The sequence below is a fragment of the Cyprinus carpio genome, chromosome B7 (assembly GCF_018340385.1).
Source record: "Cyprinus carpio isolate SPL01 chromosome B7, ASM1834038v1, whole genome shotgun sequence".
NCBI classification, from domain to species: domain Eukaryota; kingdom Metazoa; phylum Chordata; class Actinopteri; order Cypriniformes; family Cyprinidae; genus Cyprinus; species Cyprinus carpio.
The window spans coordinates 43,208,389-43,228,316 of NC_056603.1; the positions used below are offsets into that span (position 1 = coordinate 43,208,389).

Sequence of the window (19,928 nt, forward strand, 5' to 3'; positions counted from 1 at the left end):
GCTGTAATAAATGTATTAAAAACAAATTCCAAATAGACCTATAAGAACAATTAGTGGTGATGATTTTTGCTGCGTCACAATGCAACATGACATTACATAGCAAGATCAGCTTTCCTCCCATGATGCCCTTGACCTCTGTCCCTGCAACAGTCACTCTTCTAGACATAATACATCTACAGCATTTATGACACAACTTTGTTTTCTAGATTTATCACCGTTGTGTTCAGTAACTCTTATGACTTTCTTCATAACAGGAACCGATTTTCAGAATGTAGGGCACAGGTTATGTATGCTCATAAAATATATTGGCTGGTGTGATATGTGTGTGCTGTGCATCACCTAACTCAATGACAACAACCGAAATGGATTCAAAAATAGATGCTTACCTCTCAAGCTTGTGTACATAAATTAAACAAATCTACACTCAATTAAATATATGTTCACACCAGAGCTGTGTCGAGTCTGGGGAAAGTGATGCAAGACGGCGTTTTCACAAGTACTCCTCTGACACTTTCAGTGTTTATTGATTTGTTTAATTTGCATTTCAGGGCTTTGAGAGTTTCTCACGTGTCTTTCTTTCAAGCGTGGTCTTTAGCATCTTCCTTTGGGGCGGTAAAGACAAATATACTAATTAAAATAGTCATTTTTGTAGTTTGTATATTATATATATATATATAATATACAAACTATCAGGAAATGTATATTATATTATATATATATATATATATATATATATATATATATATATATATATCCTGCACCTCTTGTGCTTCATGAATGACTTGCATCACGCGGATTATTGAGGAGAGACGCTATTACTTTCGCAAGCAATGGTGTTTGTACTTGACAATTGATTAAACATACAAAAATCTAATTAATTTACATTGTAGAAGTAGTTTGAGCCATATCTTGGAAACAAATTATAATAAAGGCTTTGAGAGAGCTCTTTTAACATTGCAACTAAAAACTGCGTGTGTTATATATTTATACAGTGATTCTTTCTGGTCCTCGAATCTTATTGGCGGAGAGATTTTTTCCAGGAGTGAAATATTCTAGTGATACTGTTTGTATCACTCTGTTTGCTGTATTTCTCACAGCGAGTGTCATGGTGGATGCCCAAATACACTATAATTTTAAAAATAATACTGTTTTGTGTCATGGAATGTAGGTTTAAGAGTTTTTAGACTTCAATAAATAATATATACTGTATATATATATATATATATTCAAAATAAATGTTATTATTCAATGAATAATATTTTTTTAGCCTAAATAATAGTAGCATTTAGTATTGAGAATGGTGTGTGTGTTCATGATGGTGATTTTAGTTCCATTGTCCCTCTATTAGATATCGACAAGAGACTGTTTTTATGAGTGAGTCAGCAGACTTTTATTTTGAAAAAAGCTATAAATGGAAGTGATTTTTATTTTTAACAACAGCTTGTAAGATCCAGCCATTAAATGCACTGAGCAGCGCTGTCATTAGAAATCAATCTTAACAGATGAAATGATAATGCGAAAAAGACATTGCTTTCCACATAGGACATTCAAACTAATGTTTTCTTGTGAATATAAGATTGATCTAAGAATGAATGCTGTATCAGATGCAGGTAATCACGATCTCTCAGTCCATCTCTCTCATAACTCTGCATAATACAATGAGCTTTTAATACAGTAATACAATAAGCTTGTAATTAGAGATGAGCAGATGAAGCCTTGTGAAGCTTTTGAGGCTTTTTCCTGATAGTTATAAAATAAATAAATAAATAAATAAATAAATAAATCAAAGCTTTAAAGCCTCAAATACAGACCCTACCAATGACATCTAGTGGTCAGCCGCAATTATAGCAGTCACTTTCAAATGATTTACACATCTTGTTGATTCCAGTTTTAACACAATAGCGATATTCAGCAACAACAGCTGTGTCTTCATCCTGAGAATCATTATCCTCACATGAAAGTGTTACTATGTTAATATGAAGCGGGAAGGGTGTTGAATTGTTAGTTGTGTAGATTAAGAGCTGGAGTTTGAATCATATCGAACACTCATGATGATGAGCTGATGGTAAAATCTACTCCGGCTACAATACAGGTGAGTGTTTGGTAATGTTTTTGAGCCAGATTCTGCTGTGTTTTTATGCAGTGCCATTTTATTATAGTTAACTAAAACAACTAAAAACCATTCATAAAATATTTGTTAAATAAAATAAAATATATAGAAAACTTTATATTATTAATTTTATGATATAAAAAAAAAATATATATTTTTTAACATTTAAATGTATTCTATAGTTGAAAAAGCAAAGTTTCTCATTTTCATTTCATTTATTTTAATGTGAAAGTTTAACTTGGGCGGGGTGGGGAGGGGGTGGGATTAGAAACACATAATAATAAAACACAGCATATACAGTAACTGGCAACCTCAATGCTAATAGAAAATATAAATAGAAAGTCAATTCTACTTTGTCATCAATTATTGAGTCCCAAAATCTGATGCTAATTAACTAATCTCATGGGATCCGTGTTGCTAATGTTGCTAATCACGACCCCAACAGGAAGTAATTAAGTCATTTTCAAGCTTTGAAGTGAAGAGGGAGAGTTTTACCTCCTACTGTTAATTAAACCTGTTTGCTGATGTTTTCATGATCCGCGTCCATCTTCATTTATTCAGTACTGTGTCTGATTCCTCAGCAGGGTTTAAAAGCATTAATATGCAGAAAATAAGTTCAGTTAAGTGGATGAGGCATATTAGAGTATAATTGTTGGAAACGATGTGTCGAAATACAGTAGCTTGAAATATTCTGTAATAACATGCATGGCCCAAAAAACTATTACTACTAATAAAAATGTATTTATTTAAATTATTAATTAAACTTATATTTCAGAAAGCTACAAAAATTGACAAATTAGAATTTTAATTGAATATGTTGTAAGCAAATATTTTATTCGGACTTTTTTGCATTATATATATATATATATATATCTCTACCTATCTATCTATCTATCTATCTATCTATCTATCTCTCTATCTCTCTCTATATATATATATATATATATAGCTTTAAATAACTTTTCTGTACATTTATTTAGATTTTTATGCATGCTGATTTTTTTCAGACTACATGGAATATATGTACTTGTGAAAATGTATTATATGCAGGACCAATGAAATGGACAAATGAAACAGACAGAGAGAAAAAAAAGAAAAATGTTGAAAAGATATGGTGACCTTTGCATACTCTATATTATACAATTACACTTAAAAATAAATATTTTTATTCTAAAATACGAGGTCAGTCCTCTCTGATCAAGGTTTTGACTTTCCCCATTATGAAAAGTATTTCCTCTCTGGTCACTTTGATGTTTGCTTGCTTTGCATTCAGCAATACATCGTGAGATTATGAAAGAATATGAAAAGTATTCATTTCAAAACAAGAGATCGTCTTACTGAAAGCAGGGCTTCAAAGAATAATATAAATGTGACGACCTTCACATATTTAAATGTGGCTTAAAGAAAGAATTCAGCAGGAATATTCTCTCACTTCATGTCCTTTCAGTATTATTTTCTTTCTTTTGTGAAAACCAAATGAGATGTCAGGCGCAATGTCTTGCTTTTCACGTTTTTTTTTTTTTTTCTTCAATAAATGGAGCCTTTAGAAGCCTTTCTCCCCCAAAAAAGCCACTGTATGCTTTCTGAAGACTTGCGATACTTGTGCACTTTAATGCAGCTTTTTGGAGCTTGAAGGTATAAATTACTATCTGCTTTGCTTGCATGCAGAACAGAAGCCTGAACATTTTGTCTAAGGTCTCATGTATTTTCATTTGTGTGTGAAGTATCCAAATACAGGACAATGAACAGTACTTCTGTACTTCAATACTTTATGTATTTTGTGTTGATTTTACTGCCAAAACTTAAAATGAACTCTTAAACTGTGATGATTCAATAAAAATATAGAAAGGTGATTATATATTATATATATATATATATATATATATATATATATATATATATATATATATATATATATATATATATATATATATATATAATATATATATATATTCATTATTCACTGTAAATCATAGTAATTCAAAGATTTTACTTGCAAAAATCATACTATTTTACACTATTTTTTATCATTGAGTTTTTCATGTGGTATAAGGAAATTACAGTTAAACAGCTAGATTTTACTGTAGCATTTTTACTGTTTGTTTGTACAAATTGCAATTTCTTTTTTTTTTTATTACAATAAAAGTCGTTTGGACTTTTTCCCATGTACACTCTCTTCTATACAGCAAAATCATCACACAAGTTGCTTTTTCAATGCTGTTTAATGTCGGTGACATATAAATTTGCAGAGAACCTTCCTGGAGAGACATTTTAATAGCCCATTCACATTTTAATCTCTGAAAAATATATCGCTGGCTTTTCAGCGTATGCAAATGCTGCCGATCCCATAATGGCCTTCAATTTGTTTTCTGACCTTTTTACTACTACACTTTCACACACCTTCCACTTGCGCGTCCTTGGGTAATTGGCCCCTAAAATTAGAGATAAGTGTCTGTGTGTGTGTGTGTGTGTGAGTGAGAGAGTGAGAGAGAGAGAGAGAGAGAGAGAGAGAGAGTGAGTGTGTGCACGAAGCCACATTTCCCACAGAAATAAATTCTGTAGTTGAGATGGAATGGAAAAGCAATGGCAGACAGTGATTCATAAATAGGAAATTACTTCCTGCATATTTCATACAAGGTTCCTGTACTGGTCATTTTTCCTGCACAATGTTCTGGCTGATGCCTGATGAAATATGTACTGTAACTAGAGACAGTTACTAGAGAAAGACAGAGGCAGGGCCAGAGAGAAAGACTGTAACCTCCTTCTGGGTCACAAACAGGAAATGGGTGCCGTCACTTTAGTAGGCAATCCATATTCTAGAATGACAAAATATAGGTTGCGCTCACAAAAGTTGCCTTTTCCCCGCCAAGATGTTCAAGGAGAATCGTTTAAAAATTGAAGCTGGAGATACATTGTGCACTTGTTCTTCCGGGCAGCCTGGAATTTCAGTGAACAAATTTGTGTTCTTGTTAGTGTGAAATTAAACATGAAACTATTTCCCATCTGAGCACTTTAAAGCACAACGTGTCCCCTGAAGATTTTTTTTTTCCCCCGTTGAGAAAATATGTCCTCTGAAAAGAAAAATGCACACATATTCCCTTAACAAGAGACGCACTCTAGAAATGGAAATGTCCTTCGCCAAAGGACAGCGTGTCACAAGAAGAGGAGTAATTGTTCTGACAAGTGAATATGTACCCTAACAGAAGGAGTATGACCTTTGAAGAAGGAGAGTAAGTTATCTATCTGATGGTTAAAGATCTGGGCTAGTAACCCAAAAGGTTGTGGGTTCAAATCCTGGAAGGGACGACTGGTGACCTCGAGAGTAACCGAGTTCCCCTGCCGCCATTGTGTCCTTGATCCAGGCACTTAACCTCGGGTTGCTCCAGTGGGACTGTCCCCATAATAATTGTACTCTAAGTCACTTTGGAAAAGACAAATAGCTAATTAACTTAGATGTATCCCGTAAGGGCAGATGGATCTTGTATAACTTCTATTAACCTGCCCACAATAAACTCTTTGTCATTTAACATTTTCTCATTCAAACAAGAAAGCACTACGACAGATGTTAGGAAAAGATACATTTAAACAGTAGTCTATATATATTATTTAGCTGCAGGTACAGTATAGGAAATCAGACCAGTAAGGCCAGATCTGTAAGTTCAAACCAGACCGGTGAGGTCAAACTGTCAAGAAAACCACTCTAAGACTAAGTAGATCGCAGAGTCCATTGGTGCCAGTGGTTTCTACAGTCTATTTAAGCTTGCAGTGCTTTTGGGAAACACGGCCCAGCGAGTAAAAAGTGACCAGACCTTTGAAATATGAACAGTGAGATTACAGTAGTGATGTACGTCCAGTCAGACCAGAGTAATTAGATCAAACCTTTATTATCACAGCTGTAAGATCAAACAAATAAGACCACAACAGTGAGATCAAACCAACAAGACCATATCAGAGAGAACAGACCATTAAGATCAGATCGATTAGGTCAGACCACTTACACCAGTTCAGTAAGATCAGACCACTGACATATGGCTGTTAAGACCAGACCATTAAGATCACAGATATAAGATCAGTAAGTTCATCAGACCAGTTAAACAAGACTGCAGTGGTGAGATTAAACCGACAATACCACCATGGTGAGATCAGACTAGTAGAATCAGAACACAACAGTAAGATCAGACCTTAAACACCACAGCCAGGGTGTAAAAAGATCTTTCATATCAGGTCAATGAGATCAGACCAGTAAAACAACGCTTGTGAGATCAGACAAACAAGTCCACGTGGTGGGATCAGATATTTGAGATCAGTTAATTAAGGCCACAATGGTAAGATCAGACCATTAAGACCATATCGGTGGGATCAGATCAGTGAGATCAGACCAGTAAGAGCACGCTTGTGAGATCAGACAAACAAGTCCACGTGGTGGGATCAGATATTTGAGATCAGTTAATTAAGGCCACAATGGTAAGATCAGACCATTAAGACCATATCGGTGGGATCAGATCAGTGAGATCCGACCAGTAAGACCACAGCAGTGAGATCAGACTATTGAGATTAGATCAGTAAAATCAGACCAGTAATACTGCAGTGTTTATATCAGACCAAAAAGACCAAGGCAGTGAGATCAGACTGTTAAGGCCAGACCACTGAGATCAGATAAGCAAAACTTTACCAAAGTTCAGGAGTGAGTGAGTATGTAATGTGCAGTTGATACTGTGCCATTTTATGTAACCAAGAACATGAACGCTCCTCCTAACTAGAGTCATGAACTCTCTCTTATCGAGGAGAGTGTCTTCCTGGTAGAGTCTATGTTTGAGGATGACTGTGAGCTTGTTTCCAGAGAACCATAGTTGACCTAGGACACCCACCTTTCCCACTAGTCCTAATTAAAACTCCCTCAGAGTCAGGTTTATTCTTATGCTTTGCTAAAGACACTGCAGTCTCCTGGTAAACACACACACACCTCTTCTGTAAAGAGCTCTTCAGAGCATTAGGAAGCAGATAACCACTTCTCTGTCGCTTTTAACGTCTGTTTCCAGTGTGAAGCAGTGAAGGCTTGTTAGGGTGACTGAGCAATGTGACTCTGTGTGGTGTGAAGATGTTAAGACAGTGAAGTGTGAACGTGTAACTTGTTGTTTAGGAAGGGTGAAAGTTAGTGCGTGAACACAAACCCCGGAGGGTTTCCTAAAGAACGGTATGTCTGTACAGATTCAAGAGAGGATGTCAAAATCAGCACACATAGGTTACTATAGTCCTCTGGGAATTAAGTCACATTTTACATTGTTTTGTTTTCAACACATTTTTAGTCTTTAGACTAGAAAGTTCCTTTAGACCATGGGTGCCCACACTCAGTCCTGGAGGGCCAGTTTCCTGCAGAGTTTAGATCCAACTTGCCTCAACACACCAGCCACAAAGTTTCTAGTATGTCTAGTAAGGGCTTAATTAGTTGGTTTAGGTGTGTGTTATTGGGGTTGGAGCAAAACTCTGCAGGACATCCAGGACCAAGTTTTAGACAGCTTTAGACAGTCATGTCACATTCAGTCATTTTAGTCCACTCTGTTTAGACTGAAATTGCATATCATTGTAGTTATTGAAAATAATATTTTCTGTTTCTCAGAAGAGAAAGACTGCATATTTTAAATGTGTATTGTATCCGCTCAAGGTTTTAGTCAACATTTAGGAGAACACTATCTACATAAAAGCTTACAAACATGGACCAAAAACCACAAAATTTATGTAGCCATGAGGATGGAGTTGGACATCTTTATCAAGTCTCACTGAAAAACAAAAAATGTTGCATTGCACTTCATTTATTTGTGGCTGCTAATGGAAATCGGACTGTATGGTCTGATAGCTGCTACCGGACGTGTCTGAATTCAACAATTATGTTGATGTGAATCTGATACTAGAGTGGCTCAGTGTAATGAGGAACCCCACTTATTGATCACACACCCACTCAAACGGCATGATGTGATTTTGGTTTTCCCATCAGCATGACTGTTGGTGTTTGTTAGACATTATTCTGCCAGACAAACTACAATAAGATTGGACATGCGCCTGATACAATTTAACCTGCAATACAAAAACACACACAAAAGAAATGTTGCAGTACTAGTTTTAACATGTTGTCTCCTGTGCTCCAAGCATGAATTTGGGTTTAGTTAATTAGCTGTCCGTTGATAATAAACTTCCCTTTTTCCTTTCTCTACAGGGGTAAAAGTGTTTATATTGCCATAGCAACGTGTCAGCTGCTGATAATGAGTCTCCTGACACAACTCCGATTGGTACTGTGAAAGAACTATACTCTGTGGAGCAGAAAGAAGGTACATGCACACAAACACTGTATTTTGGGAAAACAGCCCATGAACCGTTTGTACACAGCAGCCATGACCCTACCTACTTTTCTGTGTATCTCATTTCAGTCATTGTGAAAAAAATATTTGAATTTATTGGCCTGCGGACCCTGTCATGATGGTTTCAAAAAGATGGTTTCACAGCAGATGCATGCTTTATTAGACTTTCTGTATATCCTTAATTTGAGTCTCTGATGTCATTTACTTCAGTAATGTGCATCACTGATGATGATTCATCAGCCATTCTTACAGTGTTACATGTATTATGTTACAGCTAACAATAACTAACTGAAAAGCCAGGTTTATTGACTTGCTAAAGCCAGTTTTACTGGTGCAGTATGAGCGCATGACAACAGAGAGTAATCCACAAGAAGTCTTTTTAATTAATTTAACATAGAATCCAGAAGCAGAGACCCACACAACAAGCAGCATCAAACATAACATAAATAACCGGCCAGGGTAGGAACTGAAAGGGGAGACTTTATACGCAGGTATATGAGGGATTAAAGACTTAATTAACCAGACACAGGTGAACCAAATGAACTAATCAGGACAACTCAGGAAAACTAGGTCAAAGGAACAAAAGACAGGAGATCAGGAACAGGGAAAAACACAACTAAAAGTCAATGACCATTACATATGTGCCCAGTGTATGCCAACTGTATCACAGTTTTTAATACAGATAAACATACTAATCAAATTCAGTCTAATGGGATTTTTTGTTTTGTTTTGTTTTTTTGCCATCACAGTAAAAACTATATAAAATATTTACTATTTTAGCACTATTTGAAACCTTGTTTCTTCAGAAAATTAGGCCAACATGACATTTAAACAATTACAACAACAACAACAACAACAATAATAATAACAATAATAAATGGTTTATTTTCTTATAATGTTATATTAACCATGCATTATGTTACAGCTACCAATAAAGTTACAACTAACTGGAGAGCCAGTTTTACTTATTTACCAATTTGACTCCTATTTGTCACCTGTAAGTATTATGATTTGTAGATTTTACTACAGATTCTGATACAGAAATGGGATTGCAAAATAAAATGTAAAAAATAAAATACATTTACTATTTAAATCCTACTTTCTTCCAAACACTGGGCCCACTGGTATAATGTAAATACAGCATTAAATGTATTAATTTATTATTAGTAATTTGTACTAATATTATTAGTAGAAATATCTCTCTTATTTATTTATTTGATGCATGTACTGTAGTTTAAGATTGAAAGTGAGGGTGGGGGTTAAGGGTGGAATAATATGAAATGTTTATGAGGCATTTGAAAAGTAGCCCAAATAAAATGATGGTAAAAAGTTTCTAATACAGTTTCAATGTGACATTCATAAAAAAAAAAAAAAAAAAAAAAAAAATCTGTTCAATCAAGCCCAGGGACATAAAACTTCCTATTAAAGAAACAATCAAATACACAATGTGATCTGTTGTTTTTAAAGAAAGAGGAGGCTCTGGCCGACCTGGAACAGGTGTGCGTAAGGACAAACAGATATCATTGGTCTTTAGAGAGTGAAAAACAGTCTCACCTTCACAAAGGCTGCGAGACACAAGCGTGGGATTATTCATCACCTGGAGAAACAGCAGCACAGCGCTGACTGTCACATCTCACAGCTCCTCTGGAGAAAATGATTGATGAGGAATGTCACCTCCTCAAAGACAGAAACCACAGACGCATGCGATGAGAGAGAGTCAGATCAAATGCTAACGATTACAGGGGTTGCACTTTATTTTACTTACAGTGTACTTACCTAAGAAAGTACTGGTAATATAAGGCAACTACATGGGGTAGGGTTAGGTTTAGGGGTAGGTTCAGGGTTAGTACTTAGTCATTACCTAGTTATTGTAATTACTATAATAAGTGCATCGTATATGAAGGAACAGAATTGTAAAATAAAGTGCTACCATTACAGGGTGTGTTCAGTTCATCCGCTACGGTAATGCCAGTAATAAGCATCATAATGCCGGGGATGGGCTTCGTCAAACTAGTGGTGTGTAACAAAGTTAATTATTAGATAGTGGTAGTGGGCAAACAGAGCATTTAATGCAGAAAATACACCACTCTCCACAAAATAATGATTGGTTCACATGATTGATCAGATATGTACATCTGTGGTCAATTGCTTACACTCTTAATAAAGGCTCTAAAGGGTTTTTTTTTCCACAGTGATGTCATATAAAGAACAATTATATGAAAAATAACCTTTCAGTGTACTTTTACAGAGTGAAGAACATTTTAATAATCTAAAGAACCTTTTTTTCCAATGAGCTGATAAAAACATCACAATAAACCACACCAGTCCGTCAATTAACATTGTGTGAAGCAAAAAGTTGTGTGTTTGTAAGAAACAAATTAATCATGAAGATGTTTTTAACATGAGGCGAGTGTTTGTGTGTAAGAAATTAATCATTAATCCATAAAAACACTTCCTCCAGTAAAAAAGTCCATCTCCTGATATCTCTCACTTCAAAATCCAGTATTTGTTTAGAGCTGTTTTGTTTTGATCTGTGCAGATTTTTCTCCTGATCCAGAAAATCCTTTTAACTGGAGGAAGCATTTTTATCGATAGAGGACTCATATTTTGGTCAGAAGCGATTGTTTAAAGTTAAAACATTTTAATAATGGATTTGTTTTTTACAAACATGCAGCTTTTGTCTTCTCCAGATGTTAACTGACGGACTGGAGTGGTGTGGATTATTGTGATGTTTTTTATCAGCTGTTTGGACTCTCATTCTGACGGCACCCATTCACTGCAGAGCATCCATTGGCAGATTTTCATTGCACTTAAAATCACTTCATTGATACACCTCACCTTCACAGAATGGACAGGCAGAGTTTTAGTCACTTTTCATTTTATTCACTAAGATTCTTAAAAAAAAAAAAAACCCTATACAGAAATATAAACTTCAGTGCAAACTGAATGTAACGTTTTGTAATGTAATGTGACAGTTAATTGCATTGTATTTGCAATAAAATTAAACTGTATTATAGTTTACATTTATATTAAACCCCATTAGCTGAACTTTTTGGCCACTTAAGTAGGACGCAAGTACAGTTTTAATGCAATTTCATAATTACTTCTGTTGTCTTTGAAATACAGTTTAGATATTGTAATTTGACTCATTTGGGGCTGTAATTGGACAGACTTTGGCAGAGTGTGTGATAACTAGATTTGTCATTTTGATGCATGTGATTGGATGTGCTGATTTTTGAGTGTAGTATACTCCGTCCGACTGACTCTGTGTTGAACGCCGGCTGTTTGAGTGTCCTCACTCGTGACAAGAGCCGCCTCTCACTGCGCTGCCCCGGGTGGGTGGAGATTTGATTTGTAAACTGCCTCCGTTGAGCACTCGTGCTGCTCTAATCGTCTCTCTGATGGTCTGATCTGCAATTACGAGAGAGACAGACAGACAGACAGACAGACAGACAGACATCTGTGCATCATAGAGTGGCCTGTCGAAAAACAAAGTGCTGTCTGCTGTGTGTGGAAAAAGCATCCTTTTTGGTTCAGAAATATAAATGTGTTCCATAAAAGAGGCTCAAGTTTTATTAGGATGTTTTGCATGTAAACCACTGAGTTCAATCAATTCCCTCGTGCCCCTGTCATTAACTCCTCACCGGTCATCATGCTCACCTGTCTAATGCGTTTCTAATGAGACGTGCTCAAACTAATGAAGCCTGATGACTGCAGCGGACAGCAGGTGAGACAATGAGAGGTGAGAGATAATAGCCATGCAGCAAAATATCATTTTTTAAAGGGATAGTTCACCTAACACTGAAAATTCTGCCCTACATTATTCACACTCATGTCATTACAAACCTGTATGAATGCCACTGAACAAGCCTTTCAGCTGAGATAATGTTGGCTGCAGTGCAAACTATGGGAGCTTGTTTCCATCATAGGATAAAAACAATAAATTAATAATAGATATATTACATACAAAATACTGATTTTTTTTGTCAGGAAATTCTGTGAAACAAAATCTGAATTGTAAGATCTTATTATAGTTACCAGTTTGAGTCAGTCCATCAATCAATCATTTAAAACCCTGCCAAAATTAGTCATTGCTTACTTGCTTGTAGGAAATTAAAGGTTACAAAAGATTTCTATTTCAAATAAATGCTTTCCTTTTGAATTTTCTTCATAAAATTATACTGAATAATAAAATGTATCAGTTTCCTATATATATATATATATATATATATATATATATATATATATATATATATATATAATATATATATATATTGCGCAAAACAACTGTTTTAAACAACGATAATAATCAGAAATGTTTCTTTTCTGCAAATCAGCATATATACGATTGATTTCTAAAGATCATGCGACACTGAAGACTGGAGTAATGATGCTGAAAATTCAGCTTTGATCACAGGAATAAATTACATTTTAACATATAGATTCATATGCATACATATAGAAAACAGCTTCTTGTGTACGCAGTAGACTTCAGGGCTGTTCATTCGGTTAGGAACAGAGATGACATCTGTGTATGTCTGTGTTGTGCTACCGTTTACAGCAGTGAACACTTCATGCTTTTGTTCCAACAGTCTTCCATTGTGAATTTTCTGCCAAAATCAGAGATCTTACAGATGATGATGTTTGAGAATCTCGTCATGTTGCTACACTTTGCTTCTGCAGAAGAGCGGCTCTCGTTCAGATCGACTCGCACATTTGACTGGCAGACAGAGCAAATCTCTGCGTACAGTAACTTCAGACTTCATCTGATCCTCAGCCGTTCTCCTGTTAGCATTTCTTGCTTGAAAACCACATATAATCAAGATGCCTTGTTTAGTTCGCCCAGAAATGAAAATGTGCAGAAAATGTCCTCACCCTCTGGCCATCAAGATTAGGATAAGTTTGTTTCTTCATCAAATTTGGAGGAATGTAGCATTGCATCAGTGTCTCAGCAATGGATGCGCTGCAGTGAATGGGTGCCGTCAGAATGAGAGTCCAAACAGCTGATAAAAACATCACAATAATCAAGGATAATGACATTTTCAGCAAATTTACATTTTGTTCCAATATTTCTTTAACTGTTTTTTTTTTTTTTTTTTTTTTATACTTAATGTGTATAAAAACAATATTCTGATTAAGTAGTGATATGTAAATTATAGCATATCATGAACAAGTTGAATAATTAATGAAACTTCAAACCTCAGGCATGATTTTCTGTCATTTTGTAGAGATCACTAATCTCCACCCGCACTGTTAGATCTGATTATTTTTCTAAGATGATTGGTGACAACCAAAGAAATCAGAGACAACTGTTTAATTATATTAACAAATTGCTGAATTGTAATAGTTTTTCACGTTACTGCTTCCAATCAACTTTGTAATAAGTTTTTTAACTTTTTTGATACCAAGATTGATAATGTACGCAAGGGTATTTGTGCTTCTACTTCACTTTCGTCTTCTTCTGTTAATGTTTCTTATTCTGGTACTCCTTTTTCAAACTTCTGCACACTTGATTCATACTCTCTTCAAAAGGAGGTTTCTCAAATGAAGCCAGCCACTTCTTTACTTGATCTCATACCTACTAGTCTGTTTCAGTCATGTTTTGTTTCCTTGTGTCCAGTTGTTTTGAGTATTATAAATGACTCTTTGTGTACTGGGGTTGTCCCATCAGCTTTTAAAATTGCTGCAGTTACCCCAGTACCAAAGAAGACAAATATTGATTATGAAAACCTTTCTCATTTTCGTCCCATATCCAATCTTCCTTTTCTTGTTAAAATTTTGGAGCGAGTGGTTGCTTCTCAGTTAATTTCTTATTTAACTGAAAACGATCTTTTTGAGCCTTTGCAATCTGGCTTCCGCAAATTCTATAGTACTGAAACAGCACTGGTCAAGGTTACTAATGATTTGTTAATTGCTTCAGACTCTGGTAATCTTTAAATTTTGATCCTTCTTGATCTCAGTGCTGCTTTTGACACTGTAGATCATTTGGTTTTACTCAGCTAGAAACTGTTTTTTGGGGTCTGTGATACTGCACTTAATTGGTTTAATCTCTACCTCTCTGATTGTAAGCAATTTGTGTCTATGGGTGGATTTAGGTCTAAAACTGGTGTTGTGCAATCTGGAGTCCCTCAGGGATCAATTTTGGGCCCCTTGCTTTTTAACATATATATTTTTCCACTCTGTCAGCTTTTGAGATCTCTTGGTCTAAAATTTCACCTTTATGCAGACGATACTCAGATTTACATACACACTAAACCTAATGACACTGTGCCTGTTGATTTTATTTCCACATGTATTTCTAGGATAAAAGTCTTAACAGTGAAAAAAACAATTACGTAAAGCTGGGTCGGTTACTTTGCCCGTTGATGGTTCAAATATGGAGTTTAAACCAAAACTAAAGAATTTAGGGGTGATTTTCGATTCAAATCTAACTTTTGAGTCACATGTTCAAAACACTGTTAAAACCTCCTTTTTTCGTCTTAGAAATATTGCCAGACTACATCCAATGCTGGCTTTTCCTGTTGCTGAGAAGTTGATAAACACTTTTGTGTTTACCAGGATTGATTATTGTAATGCCTTGTTGGCGGGGGCTTCAAAAGCTACCTTAAACAAATTGCAGGTAGTGAAAAATTTGGCTGCTAGTATCCTTACTAGAAATAGGATGAGAGATCATATTACTCCAGTCTTGGAGTCTTTACATTGGCTTCCTGTTAGTTTAAGGGCTGATTTAAAAATTTTGATGCTTACTTACAAGGCTTTGCATGTGGTGGCACCTCACCATTTGTTTGAGCTTTTAATTCCTTCTACTCCAACACGTGACCTTCGCTCATCTGAAACTGGTCTTTTAACTGTTCCATTAACCCGTTTAAGATTGATGGGTGATAGGGCTTTTTCTTAGCTCCAAAACTGTGGAATTTTTTATCTATTGAGATAAGGCAAGCTAAAACTCCTAGCATTTTTAAATCTCGCCTTAAAACTAATTTTTTTTAAGGGTAGCTTTTAATTAAACATTTGTATTATTTATTAGTAAAATTGTTTTATTTGTTGTTGTTTTGATTTGTATTTCTTTTCATATTTTTGCTTGTATTATTTTATATAGTGTATTATTTGTTTTTGTTCAGCGCTTTACATTTAAAGGCGCTATAGAAAATAAAGTTTATTATTAGGGGCCAAGCACCGAAGGTGCGTAGGCACCTATTGAAATCGTTGGCGTTATTATTCTTCTTCTTCTTCTTCTTCTTCTTCTTCCGCCGCAAGTCTATGGCAGCCCATAGAACCGATTGCGGGAAAGTTGTATAATTTGGCACACTGATAGAGGACAGTCCCAGCATTAACTATAGCAAATTTGAAGTCTCTAACTCCAACTCTCTAGCGCCACCACTTGTCCAAAGTTTCAATAATTTTATGCTAATAACTTTTGAACCGTATGCCAGAAAATGAAAATTCTTTTTTCCTCTGAATCCTTGGCTCAGGCCAAGTCGAATGAACCCCGAAATTCAAAAATCGCAAGGTTTAGTTTTTTCGCTATTTTCAATTGTTCGAAAAACATACTTTTTCGAACTCGTCCTAGACGGGTTAGTCTGATTTTCACGAAAATTGGCTCAGATCATCTTCAGATGATGCTGGCACAAAGTTATGGAATTCAAGTTGATTCGTCCAACCGTTCTCGAATAACACGTGAAAAAATTCTACGAAAAGCACGCAAAAATGCTTGTGAGGCTATAACTCCGCAACGGTTTGGCGTATTGAGACCAAACTTGGTGCGTGTTATAACAAGCATGACCTGAGACTACCTGCAGTGTTTCGACGCAGCGCCACCTAGTGGTCAGGAGATATGAAAAATGCATATTTTTGCTTATAACTTCTGAATGGTTTGGCCAAAAATCACAAAACTGGTCTCATTAGATTCGGTGGGTCATGGCAAGTCGAATGATATCCAATTTTCCCGTGTCGAGCATTTTAGGTGTCGGCCATTTTGAATTATGTTTTAAAATGCTGTATTTTTTGAACGCATTATCGTATCGTTACGAAAATAATTACAAAAATGTTTGGCTCCATGCCCTGAAGCTACTCAAAAAGTTTGGTGCCAGCGCCACCTTGTGGTCAAAAGTTATAATGAAATATCTAAAAAATGCTAATAACTTTTGAAAAAATTAGACTATTAAAAAGAAAGTGGTCTCACTATATTCTTTGGGTCATGCCGAGAACATCGATACCAATTATGCCAAAATTGGCCATACTTCCTGTCCGCCATTTTGATTCATGTTGAAAACCTACTTTTTCGAACTCCTCCTAGACCGTTAGTCCGATTTTCACCAAATTTGACTCGGATCATCTTCTGAGTGTGCTGACAAAAAGTTGTGGATTTCGTGTTGATATACGAAACGGTTTTCGTTTAGCACACCAACGAATCTGTTCGTAAGATGCCAAAATACATCTGAGGCTGTATCTCGGCAAAGCTTTGAAATATTTGCACCAAACTTTGTATGTGCCATTGTCACGTCACACTGACCATGCCACATCAATTTGGTAACAGCGCCACCTATTGGTCAAGAGTAATAAACCGTTCATTAAACCATTAATAATTACATTTATATAAATGCTAATAACTTTTTATTGCATTAGCCTATTGCAATGAAACTGGTCTCAAAATATTCCTTGGCTTATGCCGACAGCATAGATACCAAATATGCCAGAGTAAGCTGAACTTCCTGTCCACCATTTTGATTTATGTTGAAAACCTACTTTTTCGAACTCCTCATCAACCGTCAGTCCGATTTTCACCAAAATTGAATCAGATGATCTTCAGACTGTGCTGACAAAATGTTATGGATTTTGTATCGATAGACAACACCGTTTTCGCATACCACAGCGACGAATTTCAGGCATGATGCCAAAATGACACTTCAGCGTGTACCTCTGCAATGCTTTGGCATACTGACACCAAACTTTGTGTGTGCCATTGTCACCTCACACAGAACACACCAAAATGATTTGATTACAGCGCCACCTGTTGGTCAAAAGTGATAAGCCATTTAATCATAATACTAGTGCTTGTATTTATTATTTCTCCGCCTTTTCAATTACAATCATCCTAAAATGGCTTCAATTACTCATTTCTGCATTTGGTCTGATGCTCCATGCCATGTTTAGCTCCTCAATTTGCCTCTGGAGTGCTTGGCCCCTTAATTGCTGCTTGCAGCTATATTTATTATTATTATTATTATTGCATTGCATTGAGTTTAAACTTCTAGTCTTTCAATGCTGATTTTTTTTGGTGTTGAAGACATCATCCCACCGCTGCGGTCTCTGTAATGTTGGCAGCTCCTAGTGCAAGAAAAGCAGGTTTTAGTGGCTGGTGTTGAGTCAGTTTTTTTTTGCCACAGAATGGCACTGGCATCTTGATGGTGAAAAAAAGAGCAATCAAGGGCTATCTTGAACACAAGAAGGTTTTACAGAATCACTGAGTCTTACAGTAGATGTCATGAGCAGGTCACCTTACCAGAGAGAGAGAGCTTGTCCTCTTCAGTCGGATTCTGGCTGGATTTCTCGTTGATAACTGAGGTAATCCTCCAACAGACGCTAATGGAGAGAGTGAACCATAGATAAAGACTCAGTCTCTCTTTTCCATTTTTGTCATGCTGTATTTCTCTTCTCTATTTTTGTCCTTAGACAAAAAAGGAGGACTGGAAAAATATGAAAGGATTATAGCTTTTCCCTTCCACTTAGAGAAGGATGTGAAAATAGCACACACACACACACACACACACACACACACCCCATAGCACTGTTATTAGCACACTGTGTGTGTAAATTAATTTTGTATTTACAAGAAAAAAAATTCCTAAAAGTGTAAATGGCATTTAATTACAGCCAAAAGCATTGCGAAAACATCTGTACCAAGAACTGCAAAACGTATTGTCCGCGGAAAACCAATCTGTTATAGAAGTGAAATTAAGCTTCAGTAACTTCAGTAACTTCTCTGAACTTGTGATAATAATAGTATCGGGAGTAATATTATTAATCGTATATCGTTAGCAACAAACAACATAACATTTGGATAAGCTAAATGAAAACAGTGGCTTTAATACTGTAGTGAAACGTCAAATTCAATTCAATTTTTGGGAGTAGATTTGAGTGACTCAAAGTGACTCAAAGGAATTGTTTCTTTGAATCGATTTACAAAAAAATAATCACCTACACCAGTTTACTAAAATGATTCACACTTCTCAAGGCTATGATTCAGACTTAGAGGAAAATTGCTGTGCATAAATGTGTATATATATACACACACAGAGTTTATTTGTAATTCTCTCTCTGTCTTGAACCAACACACACACACACACACACACACACACACACACACTATCTGAGGTGATCTAGTATTCTCTCTCATTCCGCCTGCAGACTTCTACAGTATAAATAATGGAGCAGACAGAACACACTTTCCCATTCCGACCTCTGCAAAGATCCTTACACACACGCTGTCACACACACGCAGCTGCACAGCTTCAAATCAGCTTCTTTTTTAATTTCCAAACACTGAAACACAGTAAGAGTTCTTTCTCCTCATCATCAGCACCATAAGTGTTTGTAGACTGCTGTCGAGTGTAAAAACCACTGTCTCTCACACCAAATAAATCAATATAATCTCAAAAATCAACAACCGCAGTGTGCTTGTTGGGAAGTCTTGAAGTTCCAGCTCCATCATTCGGTTTGATGCTGTGAGCTGAATCTTAGATTGTGCGGGTCTGAAAAGGCTGTGTAGAGTTATATGTGTTGTGCAAGGTTTGTATTTTGGTTGTATGTTCTGATGGCACATACATTATATTATTCTGACTTTATTTCTCGCAGAGTATATTTCTTTTTTTTTTCTCTCAGAATTGTTAGTTTATATTTTGCAATTCAAACTTTTTTCACCCAAAATTGCGAGTTTTTCTGAAAATGTACTTTCTCGGAATTCCTAGTTTATAACAAAACATTCCTTTCTGTTTTTGTAGATCTCACAATTCAAACTTTCTCATAACTGTGAGTTTATCACACATAGTTCTGATTTTATGTTTTAGTAGTTCAGAGTTTAAATCTCACCATTTTTAGCTAAGTTCTTTTAAACTTATTTTCTCAGAACTGCGACATGCTATTTCTATTTTTTTAAATTCTGAGTTTATGTCTCACAATTCTGAGTTAACTCATCACAGTTTAGACTTTTTTGTAAGCAATTTGAACTTTGTTACTCAGAATTGTGAGATTAGCAAAAAAAAAAAAAATTATATATATATATATATAATATATATATATATATATATATATATATATATATATATATATATATATATATATTATTTCTCGCAGTTCAATTTTTTGGGGAAACTTTATTTGGGCCACAATTGACAGCTTTGTGCATGTGACATTTTGTGATGATCAGTGACTTAGACTGAGAGAAAACTCTAGGAATAATAAAATAC

At 35.6% G+C, this 19,928-nt stretch overlaps 1 pseudogene; it reads left to right on the forward strand.

Annotated features, from left to right (window-relative positions):
- Positions 1-19,928, forward strand: part of LOC109055375 — a 96,137-nt pseudogene that overhangs the window by 11,509 nt on the left and 64,700 nt on the right.